Source organism: Nipponia nippon, unplaced genomic scaffold, assembly GCF_047370975.1.
Source record: "Nipponia nippon isolate SJK-2023a ecotype South Korea unplaced genomic scaffold, ASM4737097v1 scaffold_17, whole genome shotgun sequence".
NCBI classification, from domain to species: domain Eukaryota; kingdom Metazoa; phylum Chordata; class Aves; order Pelecaniformes; family Threskiornithidae; genus Nipponia; species Nipponia nippon.
In genome coordinates, this window is record NW_028262333.1 from 9,591,443 (window position 1) to 9,606,153 (window position 14,711).

Consider the following 14,711-nt stretch of genomic DNA (forward strand, 5'->3'; position numbering starts at 1 on the left):
AAAGGCACAAAATGAAATGAATGACATCTGGAGCCAATTTGGACATGTATTTGTTTTCTAAACAATATTAAATCCTAATTAGTATCTGATAATATAAGCACATTAAATCAGATAGAAATAATGAGAAATGGCCTTATTCATACCATGCAACTGTCTATATATTCTTACCAAAATAACTGTGATCATAACTACTAAACAACTTCATGGAGCTAACAGATCAAGAAATCAGACCTAAATTAAAACTAAATATAAAGGCAAGTACTTCAGTGACTAGCTACCCAGCCTGCCAGACAGCAATGCCTGTAAGAGGTACAATACTTGAATGTCCACCCAACTCATGGCTACTTGGACCAGACAGGAAACATACTGTATTTCTGTAAAATCTATAGGTTATTGATTCCTCTTTAGTGCAATTATTCAGACACAGCAAACACGCTAGTCTGTAAATCTACCCAATGCATACAGTTTGTAGACCTGTGCTTGTTATCCCAGGCTATGCTCTATTTGCACAGCCCTCAAGCTTCACACGTAAAATAGTTGTTTATTTGATACCAAGGGCAGCACAAAGGCAATGGCTCAGTGGGAGATGCCTGGCAGCGTTACCATTCCCATCTCTGATGCTCAAGTAAGCAGGAACGTACATTGCCCCATAACAACTCAACTCTCCTCCACCACCCTCCTCAACACTGCACAAGAGGCTCATGTGCTGAGGAGGAGGATACAATCAGTGCTGTGACATGGCACTGGGACCCACCACCACGTTTGTGCCTGCATACACAGCCACTGCTTCCCCCAGCCTCAGCCTTGGGGTACCTTCAAATCACCAGGATTGTCTCAGAAAGCTGCCTTTGAGGCTATCTAGACGTGATTTTTTGGGGTGGCAAACACACCACTCATCAGTTGAGCCAATCCTGGTGGTTCAGGAGAAAGGTGTGATGCTGTCAAATGCCCTTTTTCAAGGTGCTGGAGATGTGGGAAGCATAAAACAAGTGAAAGCACCTCCCAGTAAAAAAAACAAAACAAAACAAAAACCTCTCTGTGGTGATGGTTTATGATGACCTTCAGAGCCAACCTGGGTGCCAACCACCTTAGAGTCAAACCTTCTCTCTTACAGTCCCCTGATCACACTGGACTGACTGAGAAGTAAATAGAGATGACTCAAATTCATAAGTTAGTCTGCAGAAAACAGGATAGATGAACCAACAGTACTCTCAAGAAGGGTAAAATTGCAGGTAAGATAACAAGGTTTTGGAAAAGATGGCTGAGACTATAGGAAGAAAGACGACAGAAGTAGCTAATATCGCCAATGGCACTCTCCGAGCTGGCTGGACACCTCCCTCGGTGCTTTTTCCTGTTGCTCACAAATAAAACATTAAATTAACAAGAAGAAAAAGGCACAGATCAATTAAATATCTGTTCACATAAACCCAGGTAGTTATGACTCATACGGATTCAGACGATCTGTGTGGACAGAGACAGACACTTCCCAGCACAGTAGCTGGAATAAAATTTATAAAGAAAATGCTCCAGTCTTTCAGGGTAACAAACTTCCAGCAGTCCTCCTATACAGACATTTTCCTCCCAATTATCCCCAGGGCCGTCAGGCTTTCCCTGGTGCAACCAGCCACAATCAAAAGCTAGAGCATCCCCCTGACCTGGCCCAGCATCTGCCCACCTCTGTTGGTGGCACATTCCCACTAGAGCAGATGGTTTTACAGATGCCAGAAGCAGAAGAAAGGTTTTACTGAAACAAAGCAAGATCAGGAGGATCTAGTCCACATACAAAAAAAATCTTCAGGGAAGTCTGCTGTTCTTTCACCATTAGTTCAAAATCAAGAGTATTCCTTTTATCCAGACAATGAATAAGGAGCTATATAGTAATTCACAGCTGCTCTTTCTGACCTCAGAAACAAATCAGCCATTAGAGGAAATCAGATGCTCTCTTCCAGGGTGCTCACTGGCAGGTGGAGCACAGAAAGCAAGAGCCTGTTAGAGGGTAAGTATGGAGGACCTAGGACCTGGCAAGCTTTGAAACAACCCCATCTCGCTGTGAGGAGGCTGCCAGCACAGGCAGAGAACACCACAGCAGGAGTGCGAGGAGGAACCAACGCAGGTAATGTCATGCACAGCTCTTCCCGGTACCCCCATGGTAGCCTCAGAGAAACATGGTCTGTGCAGTTCTCAGAGGACTCAACATATCTTTCTTTCCTGGATGAAAAAGTGTTAGAAATATGGAATCTAAAAATACATTTTTTTTCTATTTCCATTTTCTAAATAAATAACTAAAATGTGATGAAAGGAATGTTTCTTCGGGGTCCACACTTTTCAAACATGAATCAAGTAGATGATATCTCCCTAACGGGCAGATGATCTCCTCATCAAAAAACCCAAAGATGGTATCTTCATTTTCAGAGGAGACAGAGCAACATCCTCAATGTCATGAAGAACCAGAAATTAAAACTGGGCTGAAGGGAAGGAAATATATGCTATTTCTAATGCCTATTCATTCCATAGATTAACTTAAAAAAACACTTTCATCCCTCTCTCCCTCCACATTTTGGGAGCAGTTTCCTCACGCCCTGGTTCTCGCTCCTCTTTTGCGGTTTTCCTATGATCTAGAAGGTGTTGGTAGCATCAAAAACATCACGAGAGCAATTTTTTGAAATCCAGCCTGGCTGCTGGTGAGCGTTGCAGAAAAGTCTTCGAGTTCTCCGGCCCTGCAGAAATAACTGGGGTGCCTACAACCGGGCAGTGCATACCAGCTCTGGGACTCAGAGCAGGTCTTTGACTCCTGGCAGTTCTTGCTGTGATAGGTAATAAATGCTCATAAACATAATCCACTAAAAAAATGGCAAAACAACTAAATGACAGGGGAAATTGTGTAGCTGGAAGAGAGGCTATATACAATTACCCATATTAATAACTACTGACAATCTTTCCCAGGGCATTTCAGCAGTGAAACTAAGTTTTCCATGCTTCAGAAACAGCCACAAACTCTTCTTTTGGCAACATAATTAATTGGAGAATGAATAATACTATCAAACAGTAAAAGCCACGGGTCTACTGTCGTGGTTGAAAATGATGCCTTGTTCAAGCACCATAATATGTGTTCCTGGGGTGACAGGAGCTAAAGCTGGCAGCACATCAATGCTATGTGGCCAAGCTGCCCTCTTGCCACCTACATTAAGTTTTATATGTACAAACATGGAAGCATATTCAATGTATCACCAGATAACACTGTGGGAGATAAAAGACATATAAAGTGAGGTCAAACACAGCTTTCTATTTGACTTCAGATGGCAAGAACATCACAGCACTTCTGCAGCCTTCCCTGAATGCCCTCCATTGCCCCAAGGTCCTGCCTGGGCCAAGAGCTTCACCTCCACAGCGCTCAGACACGCGCCCTTGTCTCAGGCTGATGAAACTGTGTGCTCCTGGTGAGGACTGAGGTCTTAAGAATACAAAAAAATTACATAGCAGCTGGACAAAAGAAGGTGCTAAAATGAGCAATAAAACGCAGAAGGGAAACCTGAAAGACATTCTCTAAAATCTTAATTAATAGGAAAAGCTTAAGGACTGAGAGACACCATAAATCCAAGCTGTATAGATCTCTGATTAAGGTTTGCCGCATCGTATCCCGCAGAAGAATAGAAATGGTTATAGTCTGCAAATACACTCAGAAGATGATAACATGGTTTTGCTTTCAAAGATATAGCAGAAAATAATTCAATTTAACAATCAAATGGGAGGTGGGGACCCACGCTGGGCGTGCTGCAGGGGACGGAGGCGCCTGCCTCAGGGGTCCCCAGCCATCACTGCGTTCAGGTGCGTGAGAGCAGGGCTGAACCCTTAAATGCTGGACAAAGTGGGGCCATCACCCGCCTTCTCCTCTGTATTTATGAAATTAATTTTTTCCGTTAATAAGGGATGAGACAGCCCTACAGGGACATCCTGTCATCTCCTTTGGAGCCTTCCCGTGGCAGAGGCTAGGCCAGAAAGGGCAAAGCCCAAAACCAACTCCCCAGCCCTGAGAAAGCTTAGGGAGCTGACGAGAAAGGACAGGACCTGAATGGCCAGAAGGCAGCATCTACTCCAGGACACTGAGTCCACTCCAGGAGTTTGGGTGCTGATCTCTTGGAAAAGAGAGAAAAGAAAATAATCAAAAAGGAATCTTATGTCTAAAAAATGAGAAGAATACATCCATATTTCCCCAACTACTGCTGCTGACATATCAAATCTCCTCTACAAGGTGTGCCCACCAGATCCGGACTAAAATTATACAGAGCTGAGAGGGAATAACCAGCAAAACATCCATACGTCAGGAGCAGAAGGGCCTGGACTGGGCCTCCATCCATCCTTCAAACTTCTGCCCCAACATCCATCACTCATTCCTGTCCACAGGGCTGGAAAACCAAACCTAACCCAACCAAGCAGCTGTGCAGCAGCAGTTACAGCGTAAACTGGATCCAGGAAGAGTATGCCCCAAATGCTGTCCTTCCCTAGGGACTTGCAAGAGGAGCAGAGCCCCTCCATCCCTCTCTTTCCAAGCTCTGGCATGAAAGTTGGATGGCTCCTCCTGTGCAATTGCACAGACAGTAAGTTGTTCCCAGGGCACTGGGACTGACTGAGCTAATTTCTAAGTATTTTCATACATAATGGCTCCCTCTTGTGTCGATTCTCCAGTGTCTCTCACCAAGTTCAGCTTCAGCCTTGGCCTCCTGGGGACAACTGCAACGGGCTCCTAAATTTCATGAAACCTGTTGTCTGGGTTTCTGCGCCTCTGCTATTAAATTTCATTGAAAATAGTCAGAAAGTTCAAAACACATTAGAGAGAACAGGTAACTAGCACAGAGCACACTACATCAGTGTCCAGTTTTTGCAAACCAGGTTTAAATGGCCTACAACATTAGGAAGACATTGAGGACTACCCTACACAGAGAAACTCCACCCCAAGGTGACACCACTCTGAGTCCCACCTAAGTGCACAGAGCACAACAGGAGTTATTAAGGGACTATTGTGTCAAAGCTGTTGCTTGTGCTGGTATCTCCCCTGGCAAACCAGCGAGATGAGAAGCCAACAAGGATATGCTTATTGGTTTCCGTATCAGCATGTGCATTACCCCATGTCTGCAAGGAGCCAGCTATTGCTTTGTTTTTCACTTAATCCAGAGATATCATCAATAGCTTCATCTATTTGTGGCACCAGAAAACAACAGAGGGTCGGCCAGGGCTAACACCGAGCCTCTTCCTTCGATTATCTATTCATAGGATTGGAAACAGAAAGTCAGGCGGACAGAAAAGAAAAAGCACTCCTCTGTTTTTTATTAGAAAGATGCTGTTTTCAAAATGGCTACCAAGCCAAATAGCAAGAGCAGACCTTGATCATCGAAAGAAAAGAAATGCTACCATGGCCGTTAGTTCTGTGTTTCAGATCTCATTTTATTCACGAGAGCCCATGGTTTCTCCAGGGATTATGTAGGCAGGCTTTAGGCTTGCACAGTTCAGATAATTTGGAGAGATCTTTCTTAAAAATAAATCCGACCAAAGTTTTTTCAGAGCTTCGCATTCACTGAAAGCAGCCACAGGTTGGTTCCATACAAAGCACCCGAAAAGCTGCCGTCTCCCCCACACCAGAAAGACACAGGACGCTGCAGGCAAAGTTGAGTTAAAACTGTGTTTCTTGAAAGATGCATCATATACCTCTACTTTTACACAACTTTAGCACTTGCATTCAACGAATTGAAGCACCCAAATCTCTTCCATAAAACTAGCTTTGCACAAAATGGGTGGTATTTACTTGAGGGGTATTTTTCCTTTTTCTGAATGCTAATTTTTGTTTGTTTAAAAACGTAAGACCGCTCTAAGGCAGAGCACAGCTAGAGACAGGAAGTCATTCAGAGCATACACTGAATTTTCAATGAAGTATTTTAATTAACCCACAGATGGCAATTCTCTTCAAAGTTTTTTTAAAATAAAATGATAGCTTTTTATGAGCAAAGTTACTATTTAAAAAATAAAAATATTGTCAGGCTTCTAACATATGCATGAATTTCACTGAATAGAAACGTGTCCAGATTAAAAAATTGTAGTCAAATTCTCAAGCTACCACAAAACATTTTACAAGATCAAAGTAACTTCAAGTGCTCTAAAATGAAAACCCTTTTGAAACTTCACTTTGTTTTGCAAACAAAGGCAACACACTGAAACCGTCTCTATTCACACTAGCAGTAAAACCAGGCAAAGTTCTACAATGAAGACAACATTCTTTTTTCCTCTTAAAAGATATTAAAAAACATCCCTGAGTTACCTTACTGAGTTCAGATTCATATAACAAACCACAGCAATCCGACCTTCCCCACATTAAAAAGTACCAAAAAAAGGTATTAACAGTTTGGATGTTGATTTAAAAAAAAAAAGAAAAAAAAAAAAGAGACAAAGAATGCAGATCATCCTGCTTATAAAAGCCCATACGTCTGCTGCCGGCACACTCCGGTGTGCTACAGGTGCTTCGATGCCAGCTGGGAAGACCAGCACTATGTCCATACATAGATGGAGCAGGTAAAGGCACTTCCCTACCTGATCAATTAATAATCAATACACTGCAGCACTCCAAGCCAGCTTGCTAATTCTTTCACTTTTGGGTTATTATACTTCAAAGACAAATGACAAAGCTCTGAAGTAAAACAGCCTGCATGCACTGCCCACAAATATAAATGCATTTAACTTGAAGATGTAGTCAGTATTGATCCTGCAAACAGCTCCCCCTCTGACATTCATGGGAGCTCTGTGCGCCCATCTCGCAAGGACCAGAGCATCACCACTGCCCTTTTCATTTGGATAGGCCTTTATTCAATTAGACTTAAGAGCCAGGGAAAAACCTTTTTCATTTTGTAATACGCTGAAAACAGAATATTTGCTCTGACACCGATTTTGAACGTTTCCCCAAGCAGAGCAGCAGGTAGGGATTACGTGCTAATTGCAGTCGCTCTCCTAGACGTGCCGCAAGACAAATCTTTGTTACTAAAAAGGTTTATTTTTGTCAGCAGTCTTGAGAGGGCTCATTATAAGTGATCACCAGATGTCACCAATTCTTCATAAAATACAATAGAAAGAACATTTTTCCCAGCAAAAACAACCCAAAACCGTCAAAGCATAACAAGAGCCATAAATATACAATTCTGGAGTATTTTTAGCTGCAGTATAGCTTCCCTTTCTCTATTATATATCTAAAACAACAGCTATTGAAATAGGAACAGGGCATTCATAATAATGTCAGCACTAATTACAAGCTCTCATTAACAGATACCATACTTCACCCCAGTGTAGTAGGTCAACAGACCTACAGCAGAAAACACAGCTGGTTTTCAGCTCGGGCCCCCAGCAGCCAAGAACGAACCCCTGTCCATGGACACAACACAACATTGCAACCCAGCACAGCAGAATGAGAGCTGGGACCAGGCCACGTACCTTCATCTCTCTCTAAAGAAAACATATAAGAGTAGGGTCAAAAAAATGATGGAAAACAAGTCTGTCACACAGAGCTGTGTGTTTTACCAGGGGAATTCCCCGAGATGAAGGTATATCACACTGGCGCAACTTAAAGGCTCACTGCCCTGCAAACTCTCGCATGTGTGCTCAACTCTGCAGCCCCACTGAGATCCCTGGATCTCTCATATTAGGGGAGTTAAGCTGAAGACTGGGGGCTGTTTGCTATTGCTAACTTTCCCGTGGAAAGCCAATCGAGGAGACTTCCCAAGGTAAATGATACACTTCAGCTGCCATATTGCTTTCCCCATTTTCAGATCTCAAATCAAATTTGGTCACTTTGTTGTCATTATCAGCACAGAGAAGTGTCTGACTGACTGCCATCCAAAATATATTAGGACATGTGTCACTCATCCTTCACACGCAGTGACACCGTGGGTATGCAGTCTGGTGCTCGGAGCATTTAATCTGTTTTTACCTCTGGGTTGCTTCAAATGAAAAATATTCTGTGCACAAACTGTGCATTGCTACAGATCCGTCAGTTTTATTTATTTCACATCATGTCTTAAACTGCTTGTGAACTGAGTTGCTGGTAAGATTTTACTACAAGCTATCAAAGTCTTAAGAAGACACCATCATATAACTATTCACTTTCATCCTCACACCCACCGACTCACACTCCCAGTGCCAACAGTGAGCACAGCCACAGCTTTGAGATACCCCAGCTGTCTGCAGAGGCAATATTTGGGCACTGAGAGAAACTCAAATTCACCAGGAGAAACATTCGACTCATCGTGTTTAATGGGCAAACCCAGAAGGGAGACTCTCCTCCTGCTATACCGCGGGAGTGCACAGGGGCCGCTCAGACCTAAAACCCTGCCCTTCCTCTGCGTGGCAACCTGCCTCTTGGGCTTACCTACTCTGGGCCATCGGAAGGGTAAGAGATACGCCAGTTCAAGCTGAGAAAGTATTAAAGTGTCCGCAAGAATTTGAGAATAGCTACTAGGAGCCACTGGTGTATTTGAAAGCAAACAGCTCCCTGGACTGCCCATCTCCTTCCACTAAGCTCCCTCTGGGACGACTTACTCCTGCCCAATGATTCCCTTTTAAAAGAGGCTGATTTGGGATAAGCCTACATAATCAATTGGCAAAGCTTCATTGTTATATTGAGGCTTACAGAGATATTAGGAATTATTACCATTCTGTCTGAGCTCACCATGCATATGGTATTGATCTCCAGAGCAAAAAACTGATGCCTTGGCTGCTTTTTTTCAGGCCATAGGCAACTCAGGGTGCAAAACCCACGGGCTCCTCCATGAGCACCCGACCTGCCCCACGTGCAGCCTCAGTATCTGCCCGCAGCCCTGGCCGGCAGCTTGCTTTGCTAGAGCTTCGCTGCAAACCTCAGCGGCTGTAGTCCTACTCCAAACACAGGGAAAATGTTCGGCAAATTGTTTTAGCTTAGGCTACGATCCCCGGCCAATATTTTATGGTAGCAACAAGTCCTCAGAAGAATGGGGAAAAACTGCTTTCAGCTGTGGGATATGAGCAATTAAACCAGAATCCATTAAAATGACAAGGCATTAGATAGAGTGCACGACCCTGTAAAGTTACTTTGTATTAAGAATATATTTGGCTATTTCTACATGTGAATCTGGTCTGAAGACAAAGATTTATCTATTTAATATTAAGGGATTTCTGTAGACAGTGGTTAAAAGCAGCTACTTAAAAATGTAAATTTGACTACAAGATATGAGCACACATTTTACACAAATACATATATTTGCATTTCATTGTCTACATTATATTTACGTTCACTTTTTCATGTATTCACTGCAGTGCAATTGTTGAAAGCATCAACAATTAAGGTGTAATCCAGCCATAATAAAATGAAAAAGCAAAAAATTAAATCCCAACTTCAGTGAAAGTTGTACCAGGCCCCAAAAGCCCAAGCCCAATGAAAAACCTACATAATTACAGTACATAAAAACGTATTTATTCATATTGCCTCACTCCCCTCTTACTCTATGGCATCTTTAAAACACAAGCTCAAAACCAGCACCTGAGATTCCTACAAGGGTTTTATACATATATATATATATATATAAAAAAAAAAATAAAATTTTGGGTGCAATCAGTTTGGCTGTGAAATAGATGATGGGTGTAGAAAAAAAAAAAATACTCCTGAGGAAGTATTAAAGCATCATCTTCTATAACACCCTCCTCTTGCCCTGCACATCTCCTCACCTAACAGCAACTGGCTATGGGAAAATCCTCATCTTCTGCTCCCGTAATACAAATCTGGCGAACGCCCTCAGGCTTATCTAGCTGAGATGCTTCTCTTCAGCAGACAGGATCTCCCATCACACGTAGATTAAAAAGACAAACATGGTGAGAAGCAACAACAGCAGCAGTCTCCTCTTCAGTATTTTGAAGCCCTGAGTCTAAGCGAAACCACTGCACTATTGCCAACACCAGATTCACCCTTCCTGCAGCTCCTGTAAGAGAGCCAGGGCACGCACCAGCTTCCTTCCTCCCCGAGCACACGCCTTTTGCAAGACGCAAACAGACTTTGATGTCTGAGCTCGACAGCCAGCACACGCGATTTCCCAGCACCCTGCAGATGAGCTCTGGGTTTTCCTCCATGTGCTGCTCCGGCTGCCACCACCCACCTCTCCCGAAGCTCCGCTCAGCCCTGCTCGGCTGCTTTCAACAGCAGTTGAACATCTTCTGTTGCTTGCTGAGCACTGACAAATTTTGCTGTGGTGAGCCTGGCAAGGAGCTTTGCTTCCAGCTGAGAAGTCTTCACCTCTTCCTCACATCACAGATTGGACTTCCTATTGCTGAACAGTCAGCACAGCTCTATTGTTAAGCTTCCCCAGAAAAAAATGCAGCATCTTGAGTTAAAAAAAAAGAAAAAAAAGAAAAAGAAAAAAGAAAGAAAAGGGAAGGGGGAAAAAAAAGGAAAGAAAAGGGAAGGAAAAAAAAAAAGCAGAGGTAATTTTTTCTTAAACTTCTGTAAAGCATCCTGCTGGCTGCACGCTGTCCTCTCTAACCAGAAGTTATATCAGATAGCCTCTCCACTTCATCCTCGGTGCAGTTTCTCATGGCTTTGTGATACAAACTCACCTGAATTCACTGTGACTTCACAAGCACCTTCCTGTTCACAGAGCTATGTACTCAAACAAATACAGCGAGGTACTCACGATGCCCTTCTCCATCTCTGCGTGCCCTGACCACAAGAAAGATGAGTTCCCTCTTGCACTAATGAGAAAGAGCTCGAGGCCACGTTAATTATACCAGGGTAGGACTATTTCTTTTTGGATGACAGCTTCACCAGCAAAAGCCTGGGACAAAGTGGAAATGACACTCCATGCTGGCTCCTCTTCCTTCTCTACTCCAAGCATCTTGGATGTGTAGATGAAGTGATTTCTATAAATTGTTTCTATATCACTTCTGGTAGATGAAGTGATTTCTATAAATTGTCTCTGAAAATCATCAGGCTATACAAGTCAACCCTGAAGGGCCCGAAGTGACCCGAGACACCTGTATATGGTCCATGGGGACTCTGCCCAAACCACATGTGGGTTTGAACCAATTGGAAGTTGTCCCTCTCAATAAGTAGTCGCATATAACATGTTGTGCCATATAGCATTACTTTGCACGCATTCTCTATATTACCATGATTTCCTACCTAGAAATATTTTACAGAGTAGGTGCAAGTTTGTACTTTTTAAGGCTGTCCCCAACAGATGACAGAAATTTGGCAAAACTGCCAGTATTCTCTTTTCAAAAGCTGGCTACTAAAGCTTCAGAAGATACCTATTTAGCATCTTCGTTTGCAACTGTCGCATAAAGAAATTGCACAAAAAGTACATAAAGGTGGTTATTCCAGCCTGCAAGCTTTCTAACTTAGGGAGAAAAAAGTGCTTGCTTTTTACGCCAATAAATAGGATACATTTTGAGCAGCAAAATTTACAAGGTTGGTTTGCAGCGTTCACCTGCAGTTTTTAAAAGTTTTTTCATTGGCATAAAAGGAGACCGTGTCTCCTTCTTGCCCAAAAAACAAGGAAATTTCAATTTCTGTCCCAAGAATAGCAATAATGCCAAGGGTGCCTCGAAGCCCCTGCGGGGCTGGGGACACCAGAGCTCCTCCACTGAAGCACAGGATGCTGGGAAATAACCAGTGGCAAAAGAGATGAAAAAACATGGAGATGGGAAAGAGGCCGATGAGGTAGCAGGAAAAGCACGGGTTTTCCCTCGCGAGCAGCACGTGCAGCGTCCCACCTGCCCGCCAAGCTGCTGAATACTTGCCACCTGTCTGCTTATATAAAGCTTCTTCTAGTTTATAATTAACAGCTTGAAAACTGGTATATAATATCAAACTCTAAATCAGCGCTTCATGCTGACATACCATATGCCATCATGTACTTAGGTAGTCGCCAAAAGTGTTAACAGTGATTATTTAAAAATTATTACAGTTTATTCATGCAGAGAATCCCTTCTTGCATTGACTCAAATCCTCCAAGCTGAGAATTTTTTTTTTTTTATAAACTGCATTTTTCCACAAATTTTCAATCTTATTTTATGCTCTTTAAGTATTTTAATTTTATTTTGTTTTAAAATAACAGACTTGATTACCGAAGTATTTATTTACAGTGGTGTTTTGAGGGGAAAATTACTTCACAGAACTAAAATTAAAAGGTATGAGTTACTCTCCTTCGCAAACTTTTTCATTTTTTATGGCTTAAAAGGGATTTAATACTTTATTGAAATTCTGAACATCAGTACCTCACCTGAATACAGTCTCCCAGCAGTAAATTCTCCTAAATGTTCCCTGTTTACTTAAGGATTAAAATCTTTGTCTAACAGTAATAGCTAACCACAGCGTGCCTATGACCGCCCCGTATCAGTTATTATTGAGAAGTGCTGGGCTACTTTAATAATTTCTGTGTTAATTAAGCACAGAATTGCAAGAGTTTGGCATTTTTGTTATAAAAAGTATTAAAATCGCAGAAGACCATCTGGAAAGATGGACTGAACAGCTCCAAGAAAAAATGGAAGCGCAATCTCCAGTAGCGCATGGAAACAGAGGAGATGTATGAAGGTGACCAAGGACCTGTGAAGTGGGACAGGGAGCATCTTTTAGACTGACCCAGGATACCCAGCAGAGAGACATGGGAAGAAATACGAGAGATGAAGGTCTTGGACACATTAATGGAGAAAGCATGACCTCCTCGGCATAAATTTTGTCACATGACTGTGCAACAGTCTGCAAAACACAAGCATGAGCGGAGCTGGCAGAGGGCTCCAGCAAGGGGCAGGATGCCCTGGGGTAAAGCACTGCCAGAACAGGGATGAGGATGAACCTGCTGCATAAGACAGGAGCACTGGCCATAGGGCACCCCTGTGGCCTGGGAAATAGCCCAGCCAACACTGACTCACCCAGCTCATCCTTGTGCCCTGCAGGACAACAGCAATGCAGCGGACAGTATATGAAAAGTAAGTCTTAAAGGAAAGCTGAAGCTTTTTTGTTATTATTGGAGATTTTTATTATTGCAGATTTCATCACACACTGCTGAACTTTGCAATATATAAGACCATAAAACATATTGAACAGCATTCAGCTGAAGGACTGTAAGTATCTAAATTAATTTTTCATACTCAGAAGATAACCAGACAAGCTTTATAATCCCAGCCTTCCCCGTTTGAGAGCTCTCCGTAGACTTTTTTCCTCCCCTGCATGGCAATATTAACAACTAGAGTGAGCAGCTGAAGTGCTTTGCACTGTGGGAGTCTGCAGGTGCAACCAAAACTGCTCCGAGATCATGGCCAGTTGGGGATGCCACTTTCTGCCACCTTCTTTTCCAGGCTCGCCCCAGGCTGGATATCTCCACCCAGCATCACAGTATCATCCACTGGAGGATCGGACATGGCCTGTTTTGAGGAGGCTGCAGGAAAGGGTAGGGTGACATGGTGCTCCTGGGACCTCAGGGTTTAGTGATGGTTTGCTGGAAGACCTTAGGCTCACAAATCACCTCTGCAACATCCCTCATCCCAGTCTCCAAAACCAACCTTCATTTCACACAGGCTGATTTCTCCTGGATCAGCCATTCAAACTCCTGTGGGCAGCTCAAGGCATTTTTAAAACGAAGAATAACTGAAGAGTTCTCTCTGAAGGGTGATTTTCTAAGAGCACAAGGTGTGGATCTTCAAATGCTACTCAAGTTTCTTCTCCTGCCACAGCCTCTGACAAGTTTTCTACCCGAGCATGGCACCTTCTCAGTGTTTCCTTGGTTCAGCAGAAGCAAGGGGACATGGTCCCGTCTCCTGGTGCTGGGGACTGTTTAGAGCATTTGACTACCACACCTGGGAATAGCACCCATGGAAAACCAGTCATGGTACAGAAGTCCCTGGGTGCCCTCAGCCCTTCCATCAGAGAGCAAAGTGGATAAAAACCTGCACAGAAGAGGTTTTTTTAGCTTGCTGGTAGGCTTAAACATGGCAGCGTGCAAAAGGCTTGCATCACTCAGCTCTCGAAAACTCTTTTTTCAAGTTGATGCACATAAGTAGACTTACAAGGAAAAAAAATTCTAGTGCATAAACCCACACAAAGATTGGAAATAAAAATAAGGGAGAAGAAAGGAGAGCCCATTCCCATGGATTTTCGCCAGTGGTACAGGCAGACTTGGGAAGCAGCAATCAGCACTGACACAGGCTCTCCCTTGGATGAAGAAAGCGGAAATAAAGAAAAAGTAATTAGATAATCAAGTAGGAAACTATTTAGCAGCTAATTAAAGTAACCAATTAATCATAACTTCTTCAAAACAGTCTGCTAAAAACAGGCCAATAATGCCCAGGCAGAAAATAAACAGCCTATTTTGTTTTTATTTTGTGCTTTCCATTGCATGCCTGATGCCACCTGCCTGCCAGGCTGCCTGTCTCGCAGCTGGATCCATGCCGGATTCGTGATCCCTTGGATCGAAACTGCTGAGAAGATCCCTTATCGCACGAACAATATACAGAAAAGCGTAAATCAGCCTAAAAAAAAGGCACGTCAATTCTCCTCCCTGTTTTACGCTAACAAAATCTATTTTTCCATTTATCTGCACCTTTTGCTGTATTGATCAGCAGCACGAAGCGAAGACTGTGGCAAAGTGACTTTTTATAGAGTCAATGTGAGCAGGGAGCTGCGACGCAAGTGTCACTGGCTTGACAAAAACCTG

At 43.1% G+C, this 14,711-nt stretch overlaps 1 protein-coding gene across 5 annotated transcripts in view; it reads right to left on the bottom strand.

The window, feature by feature from the left end:
- The window catches only part of FSTL4 (follistatin like 4), a 240,666-nt gene that overhangs the window by 132,645 nt on the left and 93,310 nt on the right, over positions 1-14,711 (bottom strand). The gene's annotated exons all lie outside the window — the stretch shown is intronic.